This window comes from Chiroxiphia lanceolata, chromosome 2, assembly GCF_009829145.1.
Source record: "Chiroxiphia lanceolata isolate bChiLan1 chromosome 2, bChiLan1.pri, whole genome shotgun sequence".
Classification (NCBI taxonomy): Eukaryota; Metazoa; Chordata; class Aves; order Passeriformes; family Pipridae; genus Chiroxiphia; species Chiroxiphia lanceolata.
Window position 1 is genome coordinate 34,251,624 of NC_045638.1, and position 17,858 is coordinate 34,269,481.

Consider the following 17,858-nt stretch of genomic DNA (forward strand, 5'->3'; position numbering starts at 1 on the left):
CTCAGTGGTATCTGCTCTGCTGATAACGTTTTATGCAGCAGCTACACATTTCAAAGAAAGGTGGTATGCCAGGGTTTGGTCTCTGTGTATTTTACTAGAGTCAACTAGAATTGCTGGCCCTGGACGCTTCTACATGCAGGCTGGGAACGCCACAGAGACTTGAATGTAAGGCGTGTGAATTAACCTCCTAGGCCTTTGCAGTGCTTATTTCCCCCTACTACTCCTCTCTGATACTACGGTGTATTTGTTGTCCTTTGCTTTTCTGGCATCTGATCATTGATAGCAGAAGCGGTGGAAAAAAATACTTTTGTTGTTGTTGTTGAAATTCACTGAAATACTTCTAGATATTTCAGTTAGAGATGCTTCTTTTGTGGCTCAGATCCATGTTAAACTCTGCATGACCCTACTTTACAAATGTTAAATGCTACTTCAATGTTACTTTCTTAATATCCTAACATACCACGGGCAGTTTTTGTACAGCTGAATAAGGACTTGGTTCAGCTTGGGTATGGTGTACATGTATATATTATTTTACCCTGATCATACCTCTTCTAGTTTCTGGAGCATTCCACCCTTGGGAAGACTTCCTGTTTGTGCTATAATTTATCAACATGTTAACATCTGGCTTTGTAAATTCCTTATATTCCTTATATTCTCCAGGTGCATAAGAGCATCTGTAGTTCATCCTTTTGGGAGCAAATGTGGAAACTGTGTTGCATATGTCTTTAAAAAGAACAAAAGTGTACAATCTGCTTCCTATTTATTCATGTTGCTTGGTGATCCAATAGAAATGCACAGTAAAAGTAAAGCATTTATTGAAATTTGTAGCCCCACAGTCTTCTTGCCATAGGCTTTCCTATGTCACTTATCTTTTGGCTATGAGCCCACCATGTAAAGCTGTGGATTTACTGTAGAATTAGAAGTTTGGGTGTCATCATCTCCTGACATGTGACAGCCAGTGCAGGGAGGTGTGTGTGATCCCAGGCATGGGAAATGAAGATAGCTGCTAAACACCTTCCCTGGGTTGGGCTGTGTCTGCTCCTGATGAGGTCATTCATATATAAAGTAATCTGACAGGAAGCGCCTCATAGGAATGTTTCCTTCACTGATGGGAATATACATTCTTTATTGTCCTTCAGAATCATGGAGACTTTAAACACCATATGTTTCATGGACACACAAAAAATAGAAATTGTTTTAAAAGCTGAATGAAGATATTGGTACTTGAAAATGTTTTTTGCTTAGTTTAAATCAATTGGACTTTATTCCTTTTATGAGTAGATAACAGATCTTTAGTGCATGAATGTGGTTTTATCACTCTGATTTCCCTTCATATTGGACTTCAAATCTCTTGTCTAAAAATCAGTGTTGCCTGCCCTGCTGCCTGGTCCATCCAGTTTGATACAGAGGATTCCACAAGGGGCGGTGGTAGGAGGAGCATTCTTGGTATTTTACTCGATATTGTGGTTTTCTGATGCTGCTCAAGAGTGCTTTCCTGGCAGGTAAATATTAATGAAGAGAAGGCAAATGAGGTGATTGCTGGGGTGTGAAGGAAGTCATACATGTCAACATTGCTGTTTGGTTGTGGTCTAATTGCATTTGTAGAAAGCTACATTTCTTATTACACTAAGGAATATTAACCAGTTATTCAAAAGAAAAAAGACTCTATTTTTTTCTTTTTGCAGCAGGTAGTAGATGCATGGAAGTCCTTGCCAGCAGTGATTTACAGGCAGAAGCTGCCATGGATTCAGTGAAAGCTGACTTGGAGAAGTGCTTGGAGAAGTGATCTGTTGAGGGTTACTAAGCAGATGCATCACATCCTGTGTGGAAAATCTGATTAAGTAGTTGGAGGTTTGTAGAATACTTGGGGGAAGCATCGTTCTGTGAATTCCCACTTGGGCCAGGAGGAAGTCAATGCAGGGGGCCGTGACTTGGTAGAGCTAGGTTGAGCTAGATGGAACATTTGGCCTGAAGCAGTGCCTCCTGTCTTATGATATCTGTTTCTCCTCATCTTATGGCTGCTGTCTGGAAACACTACAAAAGTGCAGCTCAGGCATGCCAAACTATCCCTGCCATGCTTGCTGCTCATCTCTTCATTCTTTTTCCTTTGTACTCCTTACTATAATCTTGCTGTTTCTTCTCTGTGCCTGGCCTAGAGAGAAGGCCTGTACCCCACATTTGAGTCCCCAGGTTCCATTTTTTCTCTGCCGAGTTTCCATAGCCCTCCCATGCCACAGTTACTGTGTGCATGGAGAAATGGGGCTGCAGCAGCTGAAGAGTGACCTGCAGCTAAATCTCTTTGCAGCAGTCTTTCTGGGAAGGAAGGCAAAAGGGGTTTCCAGTGTGTTTGACACAAGTGATACTTGGTAATAGCAGTATGGGAAATGAGCGTGGGTGTGGGGCGTAATAACAGAGGTTTGCTGAATTTTTCCTTTATTCTGATGCTGCCTACTGTGCTTTCTATCAAATACTGTTTTAATGAGAAACTTTGTCATGGGCCAAATGATTAACTTAAGATAAACTTTATGCTCGTTTTTTTTGCAAGTTGTGCCACTTACACAGAATGTTCTCAGTTTAATACTGGACTGGGCAGAGATGGGTGTGCTGTGCCCTCAGAAGCTGCTGGAAGGCAGGAGGGATGTGGTGAGGTGCCCAGCCATCTCTGCCCTTGCTGCCAGCTGCCCAGCCCAAAGCTGGGGCTTGATAGCTGGTGGTTTCAGGGGTGCAGACCAGGCATTGCCCCTTGGCTTATCATCTGTGCTGGGGAGCTTGAAGCAAGAAGTAATACCCAGGAGCAGCAGGAGCCAGCTCTGGCCTCTCACCTGGTTCTAGGTGCGGTTCACTTTCCTCAGCCCTGATGCCCAGGGGAAAGGCTGGGAGTGAGTGGGGCCTTCACAGAATCACAGAATCAATTAAGTTGAAAAAGACCTCTGAGATCATCGAGTCCAACCTATAACCAAACACCACCACATAACTAGACCGTGGCACTACGTGCGATGTCCAGTCTGTCCTTAAACACCTCCAGGGACGGTTACTCCACCACCTCCCCGGGCAACCCATTCCAATATCTAATCCTCCTTTCTGTGGAGGAATTCTTCCTGATGTCCAACCTAAACTCCCCTGGTGCAGCTTAAGATTGTGTCCTCTCCTCCTGTCTCTGGCTGCCCGGGAGAAGAGACCAACCCCCACCTGGCTAAAACCTCCTATCAGGTAGTTGTAGAGAACGATAAGGTCACCCCTGAGCCTCCTCTTCTCCAGGATAAACAACCCCAGCTCCCTCAGCCGATCCTCACAGGACTTATGCTCCAGACCTTCCACCAGCCCTGTTGCTGTTCTTCCTTCCCCTGCGGCTGCTTCCCGCTCGCTCCCCGGGCAGGGGGCGGCTCTGCCGGCGCAGCTGGCAGGAAGGCCCGGCGCGGGCAGGGAGGGAAAGGGAAGAGGCGGGGCCTGGAGCCCAGCAGTGTCAATAATACAATAGGGCTCTTGTGCGGCCGCCGGAGGAGGAGCGGGCCGGGCTGTGGGCGCGCCGAGCACCCGGCACGGAGGGCGGGAGGTGCCGCCGGCCACGGGCCCGGGCGGGCGGGCGGGGGCGATGCGCGGCGGTGCCGGACGGCACCAGCAGCAGCCGTCGCCACTGCCGCGGCGGGAGCGCCAGCCCTGACGGCCGCGGCCGCCCACGCCGGTGAGCACGGCAGGAGCAGGAGGAGGAGGAGGCGGCGGCGCGCCGGGCCGAGCCGGCGGCGGGAGGTGAGCGCGGCCCGGGCCGCCCGCATGGAGGCGGGGCGGGGGGCGGGCGCCGGGGCCGCCGCGCCGGGCCTGTGCGCGGGGGAGGCGCCGGGCCTGCGGCGGCGGCGTTTGGCGCCAAGGCCGGGCAGGAGGGAGGAGGAAGCGGCGACGGCGAGCGCGGGGAGGCGGCGGGTGCTGCGGGTACGTGGAGCGCCGGCGGAGCACGGCGGAGGGCGGGAGGGCGGGCGGACAGCATCCCCCGGGCGGCGCGGCGGGCAGCCCGTCCGGCGTGGGCGCTGCGGCCCCGGCCGCGTCCGGAGGGAAAAGTTGCGGCGGCTTCGGAGCCGGGCGGGCGCTGCGCCCGCGGCGGGCGGCAGGAGCTGGGCGGCCCCCGGCCAAGCGCCCTTTTGTTCGCCGCAGCCCGGAGAGGCGGCGACCCGGCGGTGCCCGAGCTGGCGGGGCCCTGCGGAGCGCGGCTGGGCGTGGCGGGCGGGCAGACAGACAGACAGACAGACAGACAGACAGCCGGGCACTTGTCCGCCGCCGAGCACCGCTCCGCCGGTGTGTCGAGGAACTTGCTAGAACTGAGTTTGACAATGAAGCGCTAGCGCAGCCCTACCGCCTGCCCGGCCCGGCCCGCCGCGCCGCCAAGGTAAGTTTTATCCTGGGCGACAGGGGCGGATGGCGCCCCAGTGCCCCCGTGCCTGTAGGGAGAGGGAGAGGAAAGGGAACGTCCCGACTTCAGTTCTCCAAATCAAACCTTTCTCCCTTGCATCCTGTTTGCTTTAATGCTGCTCATCTTTCTGCAAAGGCATGGCTTCGTCCTACGGACGTACAGCGGCCGGGGATGTAGCATAAGTAATACTTGCAAATAATAGTGTGAATGATTAATGGGAGAACTGGGTACGGGGCATCTTAAAATACATCTTAACAAGTAAATAAACACTGCTTTTTTCCTTTTTTTTTTTACTATAGTTATTTTATGAAAAGCATTTGTAGCTATTTGAGGAGTTCAGCTATTGTTTGCAAATTGTTATAATAAGTGACTATGTAATTTAATTAAAATATCACTGAATTAGCGCTGTACTTTAAAGCCCTGTGTTTTTTTCATGTTCAGGAGGAATGGGATGCTGGAGACAACATCCAGTTGTGATTAGAAAACCTGTGATTAAGATACACTAGATACTTGAAAGCTGTTGTGCCTCTCATAATGTAAAAGAGCCTTTGCACTAAAACTGAAAGATTAGGAGAACTGTATTTTGTCGTGGTGGTTGCAAAATGTTTTATCAGCAGCCAACTTTTTATGTCAGGTTGGTGCTTGTTGTGCGCTGCTCTGTAGAGCATCTCGAAGACAGCTGCTCATCTCTACACAGCAAGACTGTGTCTTAGTGATGGTTAGAGAGCTAACCTGAAAGCGTGAGAGCTAAATGGGCTAAGAGAGGAAAGGATAATGAGGCTGAAGGCACCTTTGCATAACTTTCAAGCTTGCTACAGAGTTCCTTAAGGAGACATCTGAAGAGCCTTCACCTGCACTTTACCAAAGGGAGAAAATGCAATTTGAAGTTGCTTTAGTTAAGAAAGTACCTTTTCAAATTAGAGTCAAGTTAGTACTTTTAGTATCCCAAGTTTGTGTTGGTTCTTTTTTTTTAACTGAACTTCTGACCTCTTTCCAGACTAGACGTGACATGCCCTGTTTTTATTGCGAAGAGGAGGAGAAGAAAGCTTTCTTTAAAAAACTTGGACTTTAGATGCAGTAAATGTAATCAAAATAATGAGAACTGTTTCTGTTACCTGTCCTTCGTTTGATGTTTCCTCTTTCTAGGTTCCTATTACAGAACAGGCCTCCCTCCCTCCACCAGCAGGAAAAATTCCTCTGAGTTGGGTCAGACTGTAGGTCTTTCTTTTGTTTTATTTGCTTATGTACGTGTAGCAGATACCCGCAAAGATTTGCTAGGGAACATATGCAGTGGCATTTATTGGTAAGGACGCATGTTCATTTGGGATCTTGTTAAAACCATGAAAATCCACTGTGAATGTAAAAGCCTGGGACAGAGGATCTCAGTGTAGTGTTAGAATAAACCGAGCTTTTTCCTTCTGTGCCATTCTGCGGACTTCCTCTGAGCAGCAGAAAATCAGGAAGTTTATGTTTGGGTTTTATTGGAATACCTGAGATTATTGTGGGCTTTTTGTTTTGATTTTCAAAATACACATAGTTTTCACAGAACCGGGTGATTCACTTGTGGAGAAGAATTTACAAAGGCTTCTTAGCTCCAATTGAGTATTTTTACCTGTACAGCTTTATTTAAATATATATACATGTGGGCAGGCACACATGTGTGGTCACTGTAGTAGGTGACCACAGTGTGCTGAGTGCTGTAGAGCATTTTGCCGAAGAACTTGCTGCAGCTGACCTGGGGGATGTCTTGATGGGTGACCTGAACTCTGCTGGTGTGACGGCAAGCATCCAAGGCCATGGGGAAAATGGCTGGATTTGTTAGACCTGTTGATGAGAAGTGAAGTTAAACCCTGTACCAGCTGCCTTTAGCTTGAAATTGATACCCTGTGGTCTATTAGGTAGCTTATTTCAATCTTTGAAATTAATCTCTGGCCATCATGGCCCAGTGGGTGAGGAGTGCGACATGGTGTCTGGACATCTTTGGTTAGCTTGGCAAGACATGGGATGTATCTGGAGAATGTGTACCCATTTCTGGACTGCATCTTTTATGATCCGTGGATGAAAATATCATGTAAACATCCATTTCTGTGGTTTGTCTTTCTCCTTTAGTCCTTAGAAGTCACCTTCAGAAGCTGATATGTGGTTTGGGGGGCTATTACCCAAATAGGTTTGGTAGTCCAGTGTTATGCTCACTTTTCAGAAAATACCAGGCAATTTAATAGCAAAGAATGTTTTACTCAACTGAAATTTAAAAGTTAATATTTTGTTAAGTATGGGTATCATTCTCTCAATGCATTTTATAACAAAAAACTTGCTGTTTTGTCTAGATCGGTGGTGGTGATGCTTTTTTCTTGGTGCCTTCTTGCATTATGGACAGAAATGGACTGAGCCAAGACTCACTATTTGCATGTGCTGCCTAATCTCTCCCCATTCCCACAATTTTTATGGGAGCTACAGCTAAGTGGATGTGAGGGCTTTCAAATTCTATGGAGAGGGGAACCCTTCCTCTGAAATCATGTGGTGTTTCTCTTTTCTGAAGACTTGAAGTGCCCATAGCACTTAAGGCTTTGTGTAATTGGAGACATAAATGCAGTTTTTACATACTTTACTTAAAATGGAAACTAAGAAGTTAATAATAGCTCTTTTCGGGGATATTTGTGTAATGGAAGCCAACAGATGCTATTTGCATCTTGAAGAGCTGATGTACAAAATGTTATGTCAGGGCTCTGGTAGGTTTTGTGCTGGCAGAGGCTAGGTCAATGGGAGTGGGAGATGCCAGAGATCTGTAGGGCTTGATGGCACCTCTAGAAAGTGAGATAACTATATGAAATTTCGCGTTTTAGCACACAGCTGATTTTAATTAATCACGACCATTAAAATGTGTGATAATTGATTTCTTTTATATTTATTCATGTTGAATGATCAATTACACCTGTCACTTTAAAATTGCTTTTCTTAATAGTGTCTTCTAGCTGCAACTGCACATCTGATGTTCAGAACCCCTAAAAAGCGTGTCTATAGATAGTATTTTTCATTGATACTTTGACTTATTTTGGCTACAAGAAGGTACCTGGCAAAGAAATTTTAGAAGTGTAGTGTGACAGTCTGGATGTTGCCTTCTGTGTAAAGATGCTGATGTAATTACCAAGCACCTCCCTGTTTCCCTGGGCTGTTCAGACTTTCATATTTATTTGCTTCCAAGTCACTCTTTTCTAGATGGCATCTGAACTTTTTCAGCACTTAGTATTTTATTTCAGTGTGTAGGTGTGGTCTCCTACCATGATAGTAGGAGACCAAGAATGTGGGGTTTAGAGCAGTTTGGGATGTGTGATCTTGGACCTAACGAAAGCTCCTCCATTTGTAGAGCTATAATGCAAGTTTTACTCGGATTTAAAGAAGTGGAAGAGACCCTGAGCTGTGAGCGTGACTGCGGAGGCTCCACTGGCACTTGCTAAGTTACCCTCTTCAGAGGAGCAGGAGAAGGTGGGAGGATAAGCTCATGACTGCTGATGTTATTCGTTATAACTTTCTCTGGGATTAAATGCTGGGATGCTTGCCTTAGCTTGTAAACTTTGTTTGAAAACTTTGGAGTGCTTTCCTTCTTTAAAGTACACCTGTTACAGCATTAGATTATGGAGCTGTGTTTCTTGCTTATTGGATTGAATGCTGAACATAACATATCGTGTTGTTAATGCCTCCTTGTGTTTTAATTAGAGCTGTAGGGAGATGTTAAAAAACAAGTTTATACACATGCCTGATTGGTTGCTAAACTGAATATGCTTGTCACACAGTCTTGAGGGAATTGTGTAGTATTTTGCTAGTCTACTGTCTAGGGCTTCCCCAAGCCCTCTTTCTTCTCAGTCTTGCTCTAAACCTTCTTCCCACCTCGTTCTAAAAAATTCTTGCTTCAATGTTTTCTGAAAGTCTGTCTTATCTGCTTAAAGCTCCTGACTGTGTGGTAGCCTTTGCTGGTGAAAGGCTCAGGCCCTTGCTCATGTCCTAGAGAGCAGTTTCACACCTGCACAAGTGGTTTGATGCACAGCAAGTCCAACAGCTTCTGAGGGTTAGTGGTGTGCAGTGGGTGAGTAAAGGGTGGGAATGCTTGGGATCCTCCAGAGGGATGGGTGGTACTCCACACACCAAGCTCTGCAAAGTGAAACAACTGACCATGAACATTCATGAGAAATAGTTCTGTGCGACTCTTAAGAAGTGTTTTCCAAGCTGTGTTTTACATTTTCAGGCAGTTCTTGATCTGGAGTATGCTGTTGGGTTGATGACAGGATAGTGAGAGGAAAACTTCTGCATAGGAGAAGTTCTGCCTGTGTGCTAACTAGCTTTTAATTGTGCTATATAGTTTATCACATAATACTGGATGACTGAAATTCTTTAAATATGCAAATAAATTACGTATTGGCTACTAATGTTAGACTAAAGTGTTTTTTGCCAACGATATTTTGGCCTTTTTAGCCACCAGCGTGCTTGTAACAAACGTGGGTAGAGCCCTTCCCAAATCTTTGTTCGCGAAGCCCAGCCATGAGTGAATTTTAGTTGTTAAATTGCTGCAGTTTGGTTGGTAGGCTGATACAGTAAAATGAGTGTTCACAAGCACTTGAAAGCTATAACTAAGATATGACCTTTCATTCATTCTACTTAAAAAATATAGGTATTGGCTTAACAGACCAGACAGTTTTTAAATAATCCTTTCTCTAAAGACCATAGTGGTATTGCAAAAATTATTACTTTTAGTGTGCAAATACTTAAATCTTCCCCTATGTATCAAGTATAGCAGTATAAAATGGCAATATTTTCTACCTGCTGATGTGTAGAAAACCTGACGTCTTGAACTGCAGGATATGAAAATGTATAGGGAGAAATCTGTATCCTTTCAAGGGAGGAAAAAAATGCCCCTATTGGGATTATTTGTGTTAATTCTCTTTATTGTTCTGCTTTTAACTGCTTGTATTTATTTAATATTCTTTCAGTGTCAGTTTGTAGGCTTTGATATCAAAGTGGCTGTAGAGGACTCATCATTGGAAACAGTGCTGTGTCCCACCCAGGTTTTGGCTTCAATGAAAAAAAAATCTGAAACCAAAGACCTTGTGGAGCTCAAATCCTCAGTATGTGAGTGAGTTAGAGATGCACAGGAAAATGGTAGGCTCAGCAATTGTCTGCTGAGGAGGAGCCTAAGCAGAAGGAGAGGTAGCAGTAATACCTCTCTCACTTTTACTAGTACTTGCATGGGAAGAGGAGTAATAAACTGGTACACCTCTTCCTGATTTCATACAAATAGACTTTTTCCCAGCAGGAAAGTAGTGACTGATAGTGATTACTCAGCAGTGCAATGTAAATCTTGTTAGATGTTATTTGACAGGAGAGAGAAGAAATGCTCATTTCAAGCACAGGAATAGCTGCCTTTTTTTTTTTTTTTTTTTTTGGTAGGAATCACTGACCATTTCTCTGAAAAGGGAAAAGTAGTTAGTGTTGCTGCTGCACTTTGATAGTGTTAACCTTATTTGGGGGAGTTCTAGCAACTCTTTAGCTTTGGCCTAATTAGAGAGCAGTTGTATTCTTTTACAAAAATCAAATTGCCTGTCCTTTAGGCAACTGAAAGGCAAATACTTAAACCTGATAATGAAGTTGCAGTCTTTCTTATGTTAACAACATAATCATTTCCAGCGTAGCATGAAATGAGCAATCTTAAGAACTAAGTGAAGCATTTTGTCTGACAAATTTGAACTTGCAGCTTTGCAACAGAATGTGCTAAGAGTGAAGGAGGAACCAAAAAATTGATCTTAACACAAGGTGGAAAAACAGTATTGGAATGACTGTTGGCATATATGGGAAGTAAAATTCACTCTTGTTTAATGGTATTGCTTCTTTCATGGAAATTATTTTTTCAAAATATTCTGCCTGGGTTACAGATACTAATTTTCTTCACTCTCTTTGGTTAGTGCTTTTTCACCTTTCTGGGCCAAAAAAGAAAGGAAAAAAGATGAAAAAACCTGTGGGATGAAATAATTCCATATTTTTATATAAATAGAAATTATGCAAGATGATTTTTGTGTATTCTTTGCAACTGGTATCCATCACTTTAGGTGGCTTCATTTTGGTTTTTGTTGGTTTTGTACTTTTTACAATATCATACTGTAATTTCCAGTGACATTTTATGACAGTTGTGGAAATTGTAGAAGTTTTTCTTAATTCAGGTATTTTTCAGATGCCTAAGTTTGTTGAAGTTAGTAGTAGGCATATTTTTGATACAGATACTTATTCATACACCTTGGGTACAAAGAGTTTACTTACAGTGGCAATTAAATGAGATTTTGCCAGTGACTGGCAGGTTACATCTATGTATGTTTCTGCGGTTTTGTTGGAGCTCTGACTTGTTTTATTTGGTTGTATACACCTATACAGAGACAGAATAACTGTGGTACAACTATTGTAGAATATCAAAACTTCTTTGTTTCAGTACTTAGTATTGTGTCTTTCCTCTGTTGCTTAAAACTGAATACATATGGTTCTTTGCTAGATCTGATGTATGGTGTTTTCATTTTTCTTCCTTTATAAATGCCATAAAACTTCAGGAGGTGGGACATAAGTTATTAGAAAGCTTACACTCCTGCCAATCAGCTCAGTATCAGTCAGAGCCCGGTGACTCCCATTATATGGATTAATCTGGCTTAAGTGCTGTCTTAAATGCTTTGTTTGGTGTCTTCTATGTACTTGTTTTAGATTTTCAGAAGCCTCTATATATAACAAGAAACATGGATGTGCATTAATTTAGGTTACTGAAGTCTAATAACTTTTGAAGATGCCATTTTATTCTCTTTTTAAGATTACTGAAACGAATTTTTTTCTGTGCGTTCACTTCTGTGTGCTTGACTTCCACATTTCAAACAGTCCATTTTTGAGGTATGAATGGGCTAAGAGTTGGAAAAAATCTCTGAAGTAAATTAAAGAAGAAAAAAAAAAGCCTAAACTGCAGATGATAACTTGAATGTGATTTGTAGTTCCTACTTATCTCTCCCAGCCATATCTTTGATACCTTTGTAGTCTCCCATTGACTGTCCCCTCTTCTTTTTGCCTTAACTTTTCAATTTTTTCCCTGTTGTTGGAGAAAACAGCATTTCTAGTGAGTTCCTTGCAGTCTTCTTAGGACCCTGTAAATCAACTAGGTCAAATTAAATTTGTGTCCTATACCAGGCAGACAGTATAGACTTCTACTTCATTTGCAGTTGGCCAGAATGTATTTTGGTGGACTTTTTGGGTTGGTTTTGTTTTTTAATAAGATTTGTGTAGGCTTGCTTAGTCTGATGAAGGGAGCCTTTTCCTTCATCAGTGTTTTTATGTGAGGCTTTATTTTTTCTGTCTGGTACGTTTGTGGGGGTTTACGTATGTGTAAATATAAAAGCATCATCCACTGAAAATCAAGTTGTATTTTTTAATATTCATAAAAATAAAGTATTCCTGTATTTTTCTGGTGAATGCTGATATTGGTGTGATGGCTATTTAGCTAGTGTTTAACAAAAAAACTTCTGCGTTATTATGCCTGTACATGTGCAAGTTGTGCTTGGTTAAGTAAGTTGAATCTGTGTCTTTGACTTAAACACACATCATCCATTGTATTTACTTTTGTACAAATAATAAGTATGTTTAAAAAGCAAACTTGCTTTTATGTATCAAGGAACTGCTGGAAAAAGCAAGACAAAGCATTGGTTTAGTGGATTTTGAAACATTTCAGTGCATCCTGATTACTTTTGATGAATCTTTTTTAGCCATTTGATACCCTATGATAATTTTTTTGACAAAATGCTTTTGTTTCTTTCCTACTTGAAATAATTTTAGGGAGTATATATTAAACTCATTCTATCAAAGAAACCAGCTTTTATAACAATTTGAAGGTGTTGCACTGGTTAACTATTATAATGATCTGAGTGGTCATATATGTTTAATTCTGAATAAATGGTGTTTGTGCCAGCTCTTTGCACAAGGACTGTAGAAGCTGAGCCTGCTTCACTCCTGTTCAAGACGCCTTTGGCCATAATAAAGCATCTTTAGATCTGTCTTTTAGAGGTTTTAATGCCACATTAGGGTGCTCTATGGCACCTCTGCCTGTTCGAGGTCTCTTATAGACTTGTAAAAATCGAATCAGTCAGAATTGTGGGTGTAACTGCATGATGGCAAATCTCAAAGGAGAGAAAGCTCAGCTCCTTTGTTTACTTTTGCTTTCGAGCTTTCCAGATCTGAGAGGATTATAGAGGTTTTTGTGCTTCAGGTAAGCAGAAGTAATGTAAAACTTTCAGGGTGCAAACCTATTAAAGTAAGTTTTCTCTTCTATTTTTTTATTAAATACCAGTGTGTTGTGAGAGGCAGCATTACCTGCTGTCCTCCTTGGAACTGGTGGAAACCCATCCATAATGATGTGAGTGGCAGACTCTCTATTTTTATCCCTTGCTATACAATGTCAAAAGCTTTGCTTCCATAAAGGCATCAGCTTTATGTAGTAGAAGTCTTAATTTAATAAACTACAAGAAATCATAAAGGTCTGAGTATTTTAGACTATTCTATTAAAGGTCATGTTTTTCCTTTTGACAGTAAGTTTTCCTGGCATCAGGTGCTTTAAAAAGGAATAGTTCTCTTGCAATACAACTTAATCTTGCAACACCCCACCCTTCCCTAATATATTTGCATCAGGAAATTTTGAGAAGAAATAAACTCAGTTTTGTCATTTACAAGTTCTGCTCACAAATTCTTCAGATTAATGCTCTACTGGTTTCTGGCCTTGTTTTGGTGCTGACTTTAATTCCTATTGACTCCACCAAGACCAAAGTTTCCCTGCTTGTTTCTCAGAGCTCGTCATGTGTTTTGTCTGACTGAGTGGGAATGACTTTGGAAAAGGATTAGTTAGTTGACACAGGTTTTTCTTTCATAGCAGTAAAAAAACTGCAACCCTTTCCAACCATTTAAGATCATCTTCAAGGAAGAAGTCATTTTTGGTTGCTGCTATGGAGTTTGCAAGCACAAAGGATGAAGTTGATAAAATCTTGTTTACTATGTTTTCATGTCTGCTGCTTCATTAATTGTCGTTAAATTGTGCTCCAAACCTTGTGTTTTGTGGTCTAAGTGCAAAGCTTGGATGCTTTATTTATTTATAAAGTTTCCCCCTTCAGGGGAAGGTGACAGTTTGAGTCCTGGTGTGATGTCTGACCAAGAAAGAACAGAGGAACTTCCCTTATGAAATATCACAAATGCCAATGTCCCAAGTTTCATAAAGGATGTCAAAAGAACTTTAAATCACTGCAATGAGCAAGTGAAGTTAACATTGTTACTTTTTTCTTGCCCTTTTGCTTTTTTTCTCTGGGAACTGTTTTGATGTGAGGCGAGCTGTTAATGAGGGTTATTTTTCTGTGGCCACTGAGACTCCCTTCAGGGCCAGGAGTATTCAGTATATCCACACTGTTTTACTCAATTTCTGCATAACCAAAGCAGTTGAAGAAACTTGAAATTGCATGCTTTGTGGGCTGGGTGAATCCCTGTATTGTACACTGGCGAGTGTCAGAACTTAATATAGCCAGAAAAGGAGACAAGTTCTTTCCTTAACTACTGTCGTGCAACTGCGAGATAAAACTGAGATAACCTTCCTTCTGTAATCCAGACATATACTATTCTTAATCTTTTTTTTTTAAGGTAACAGATGTCAATCAGTTATAGGTGACATTTTTGGTTTTGGGGTTTTTTTGTGTGTATGGGGTGGGTTTTTTTGTTTTGTGGGTTTTTGTTTTTGTTTGTAGTTTTCTATTTTTCCTAGTTGCATTGACCATGATGGGAACAGAAGCTCAGAAGGTGCATTTGTTTTGTAAAAGCTGGTAGTGGTTTGAGGCATGAGCTCCTCCAGGCACTACCCAGCAACTGGTGGTCATCCTGCAAGTAAGTGGTTGAAGCAAAATAGCACAACATAGATAGGAAAAGCTTGCACAGACTGGTCTTCTGGCGAAAGTGATGGGAATGACCATAGGAGCTTGTGTGCTCTACATAGGCAGCAGCAGAGTCCTGTGATGGAAAGGGGTTCAGAGGAAGGGAAGAAGCATTGAGGCTGAATCTCTGTGGATGGGAGAGGGCTGGAAAGATGAGGTGGAAAAAGAAGGACAGCCTTTGCAGGTGTGGCAACCACTGACACATTACACGATGCTGAATTTGATGCCTGAAGAGTGCATGTGAGGAGAGGAGGAAGAAAGATCCAAGCATGTATCTGATTCCTGAAGGTATCCATTTACAGGGCTGCAAATCAGTTGAATCTGTGAGAGGAGAGATTTCTGGCATCATTCTGTCTTTGGTGTGTGAGCTGGCTGTCCTGAATGTACTGGGCACTTGGAATCTCACTGTAAAGACCTTTCCATTTGATGCATGGGGAGTTCAAAGCCTTATGAGGTTTGCTGTTTCTTGTTCCTGAGCCAGAGATCTAACTTGAAGGCATTGAAGTGCACAGTTTGGTATTACTTCAGTCTGAAGTTTAAATCTGTCCCTTCATATTTTATATTGTCAGTGTGTGGAGGATCCACACACTGCTTTTAGCATTTGTGACTCTCTTGTGTTTGTGGTGGGATCATGGGACCTCCTGTGGAGAGTATGAGAGTAGCATGGCTGTGCCATCAGAAGCATAACATCTGTTATCATACCGTGCTTTAGAAATTCTCACACTTGGTGAATAGTTTTGTTTTCTATTTTAAGATCTCCACTAAATGTTTGTAGCTGCACAAATATAGTTGCATTAAATAATGGAATTCAGCTGTGGAAAAAGATGCTTCTAGGTCATCTAGATTATGGCTTCTGAAATGTTGAACGTCCCGTCAGAAAATAGCATGAAATAGTACTGCCATCAGTCAGCTGTAGGAAAGGCACACGAACACATCTCTTTAGTACGGGTAGTACAGTTGGAATGAGGTGGGTTGGTAGTTAATATCCAACTGGACAACATGTGGCTGTGGCTAGTTTTCAAGCTTTGGTGTCACCAAAAGACATTTGTTGTTTCTGCCTGTACCTCATTCCAGGTTTGTCGATCAGGAAGCATCTTGCCAGTTCCTGATATTTTTATGTCAATTTAGGCCTTCTGCAGCCTTCTGTCATATGCATTTGTGATCTCTTTCTGTTATGTTACTCTGCACTGAAATGCGACCTGCTGCAGGGAATACCCACTCTTCAGAGAGAGATGCACCCTGCACCAGACTAAAGTAACACATCTCCCTAACATTTTGTCCTGAAAAAGAGGAGCAGGTGCCTGAGCTGGTGTGTGCTAGCTATCCTTGCATGCAGCTGTACTCCGTAGCATCTGTCAGGTTATAAATCCCTCAGTTTCTAATGCAGACAAGAGAGACATAGTGGTGGAATAGCTACCTGGGTTTGCTTTCCTCTCACCAGCACACAGCAATATGTATGTATGCTGTGGAGTAGCTGAGGCACAGTACTTGCTGCTCCACAGCAGCACGTCTGCATGGTGAGGTGCAGTCCTCAGTTCAGACAGGCTGAACAAACCACTTTGTGCAGTCCTCTTTATACTCAAGTCCCATTTATTGTTGCCTTGCCCTCCGGCTGGTTTGAGAAAAGCTGAGCTCCGTGGAGCATGTTGTCTTGGCAGTGCAGCAACCAGGACTCTTGTCCAGTCTTTGTTTAAACGTCAAGAGCTGCAGCCTCCAATCCTTCCCTTGGGGACGCGGGTCAGCAGTTCTGACTCTCAAGCCGTTTCCTTAATGTTAAGCTTAAACTTTTTGGTTTTTCTTAAATTTGTCCCATTACATCTTACCTCTTATAGAACCATGCTTTTGTTTGACTAATGCTAATATCCTACTGGTATATGAAGAATGTTAACAACTTTGCACCTTAGGTTAGGTGTTTAAATTAAATCCTGCGTGTATGTTGGTATTGGTAGCCTTTCCTTGTAAGGGTAGTTGTTTCAGCCCCTGACTCACGTTTTTGCATGTATATGTTAATTATGTTGTGTAACAAGCAATTCCAAGCAATGAATAAGAAGTTTTGAGTATTTTGCAGGATGGCTGGCACTACACATGTGCTGAATAACTACTGCTGTGTTGGGTCACCATCTGAGCGCCTGAGGCCCGGGACTTCAGAGTATTTCATAAAACGTCTTGATGGCAGTTGTTAGTTGTCTTATGAAACCTATCCTTCTAGACATCCTGCTGCATTGTTTGTCTGAAAGTGGGGTAAGCTGCTGTGGGAAATTGTTTTCCCAGCAAGTTTTAATTGGTTGCTGGGAATTACTAAATCGCTGCTATTATTAAGAGTAGGCTTGTTGCTGTGTAAAGGTATAATGAAATATTTTTGTGAAGGTGCTAGAGAGTTGCAGTATTTACTAGGTGCTTTCCATGTCTCAAACTTACCTGAAGATGAGATGGGCTATCTTTAGATTTTTTACAATGAAATTGTGAATTTATACTGAATTACTTTATTGGCTAAGCCAGTGTGGAAGAGAGGTAAAAATCATGAAGCTGCAGAGTACTCACTGTAGTTAGACCTGTTAGAAACTGATGAAGAAGAAGAAGCAACAAATCCCAGTTTATTACAAGGAAAAATCCAACACTGTTTGCTATGAAGACTTAGTAAGGATTTTAGAAGACTTTTCTTAAAGCTTAGTGACTTTTTCTTTTCTACTTCTAGACCCTGTAGGATAAGTATTGCCTGGAAATAGCTCTTCAGTTAAGTATGATGGATACTGTTTTGGTATTTGGATACTTGTTCCTATTATGATTTTTTCCCACAACTATAAAGAGAAGAGTACCATTACCTTCCTGCTTCATCCTAGACTTGTAATCTCAAAACCTACTGGCTTTCTTTCCTATGCTGTCTTGATAGTATTAATATTTTGATCTGCCATTTGTAAGAGGTCTGTCTAGTGTTACTGGTAGTCCACAGGGAGCTGTCTGTATGTGTTAGATATCTGAAACAGTCTTTAAAAAAAAGTAGAAATAATAAAATGATTTTCTAATACCTTTCCCACATAAGCAGTGTTATATCTGTGGGATTATTTATGGGGAAGGAGATCTGAAGCATCACAAGACCAGCTTTCTAATTCAGTTTTCAAAGTCATTTGTGAGGTAGGAATTGCACAGTAGATGATGCGAGTTACCAGACAACGCATGTTATCAGAATCAAGCTAAGGATATATGGATTACGTGAAATGCTCTCAGGAATGTTTGCAGCTGCTGAGAAAACTGAGAGGATAGTTGCTAATTGGTTTCAAACAAGACAGGTGAATTAATACTTGCTGTTAATTGAGGTAGGTGAAGGAATGAGGACTGTTCTTTCAATACCCGGATGAAGCTGCGTGGAGCTGCGTGTCTATTTGAGAAGATGCTTTGAACTTAGTTACTTTGACAGATTGGAGAAGGAGTCTGGAAGGAGGGGTTGGATAGGGTGGAGGGGCAGCTCTGTGGCAGGAAGTTTT

General features: G+C 42.4%; 1 protein-coding gene across 6 annotated transcripts in view; it reads left to right on the forward strand.

The window, feature by feature from the left end:
* Window positions 1-3,589: 3,589 nt before the first annotated feature.
* LOC116783262 (regucalcin) overlaps window positions 3,590-17,858 on the forward strand; it is an 84,624-nt gene continuing 70,355 nt past the window's right edge. For 3 of the 6 annotated variants that reach the window (XM_032680651.1, XM_032680653.1, XM_032680652.1), the window contains exon 1: window positions 3,590-3,747. The gene's annotated coding sequence lies outside the window, so the exon portion shown is untranslated. Of the gene's footprint in view, window positions 3,748-3,811; window positions 3,928-17,858 lie in introns of those variants that run through there. The other 3 variants (XM_032680650.1, XM_032680655.1, XM_032680649.1) reach the window with 3 other exon arrangements.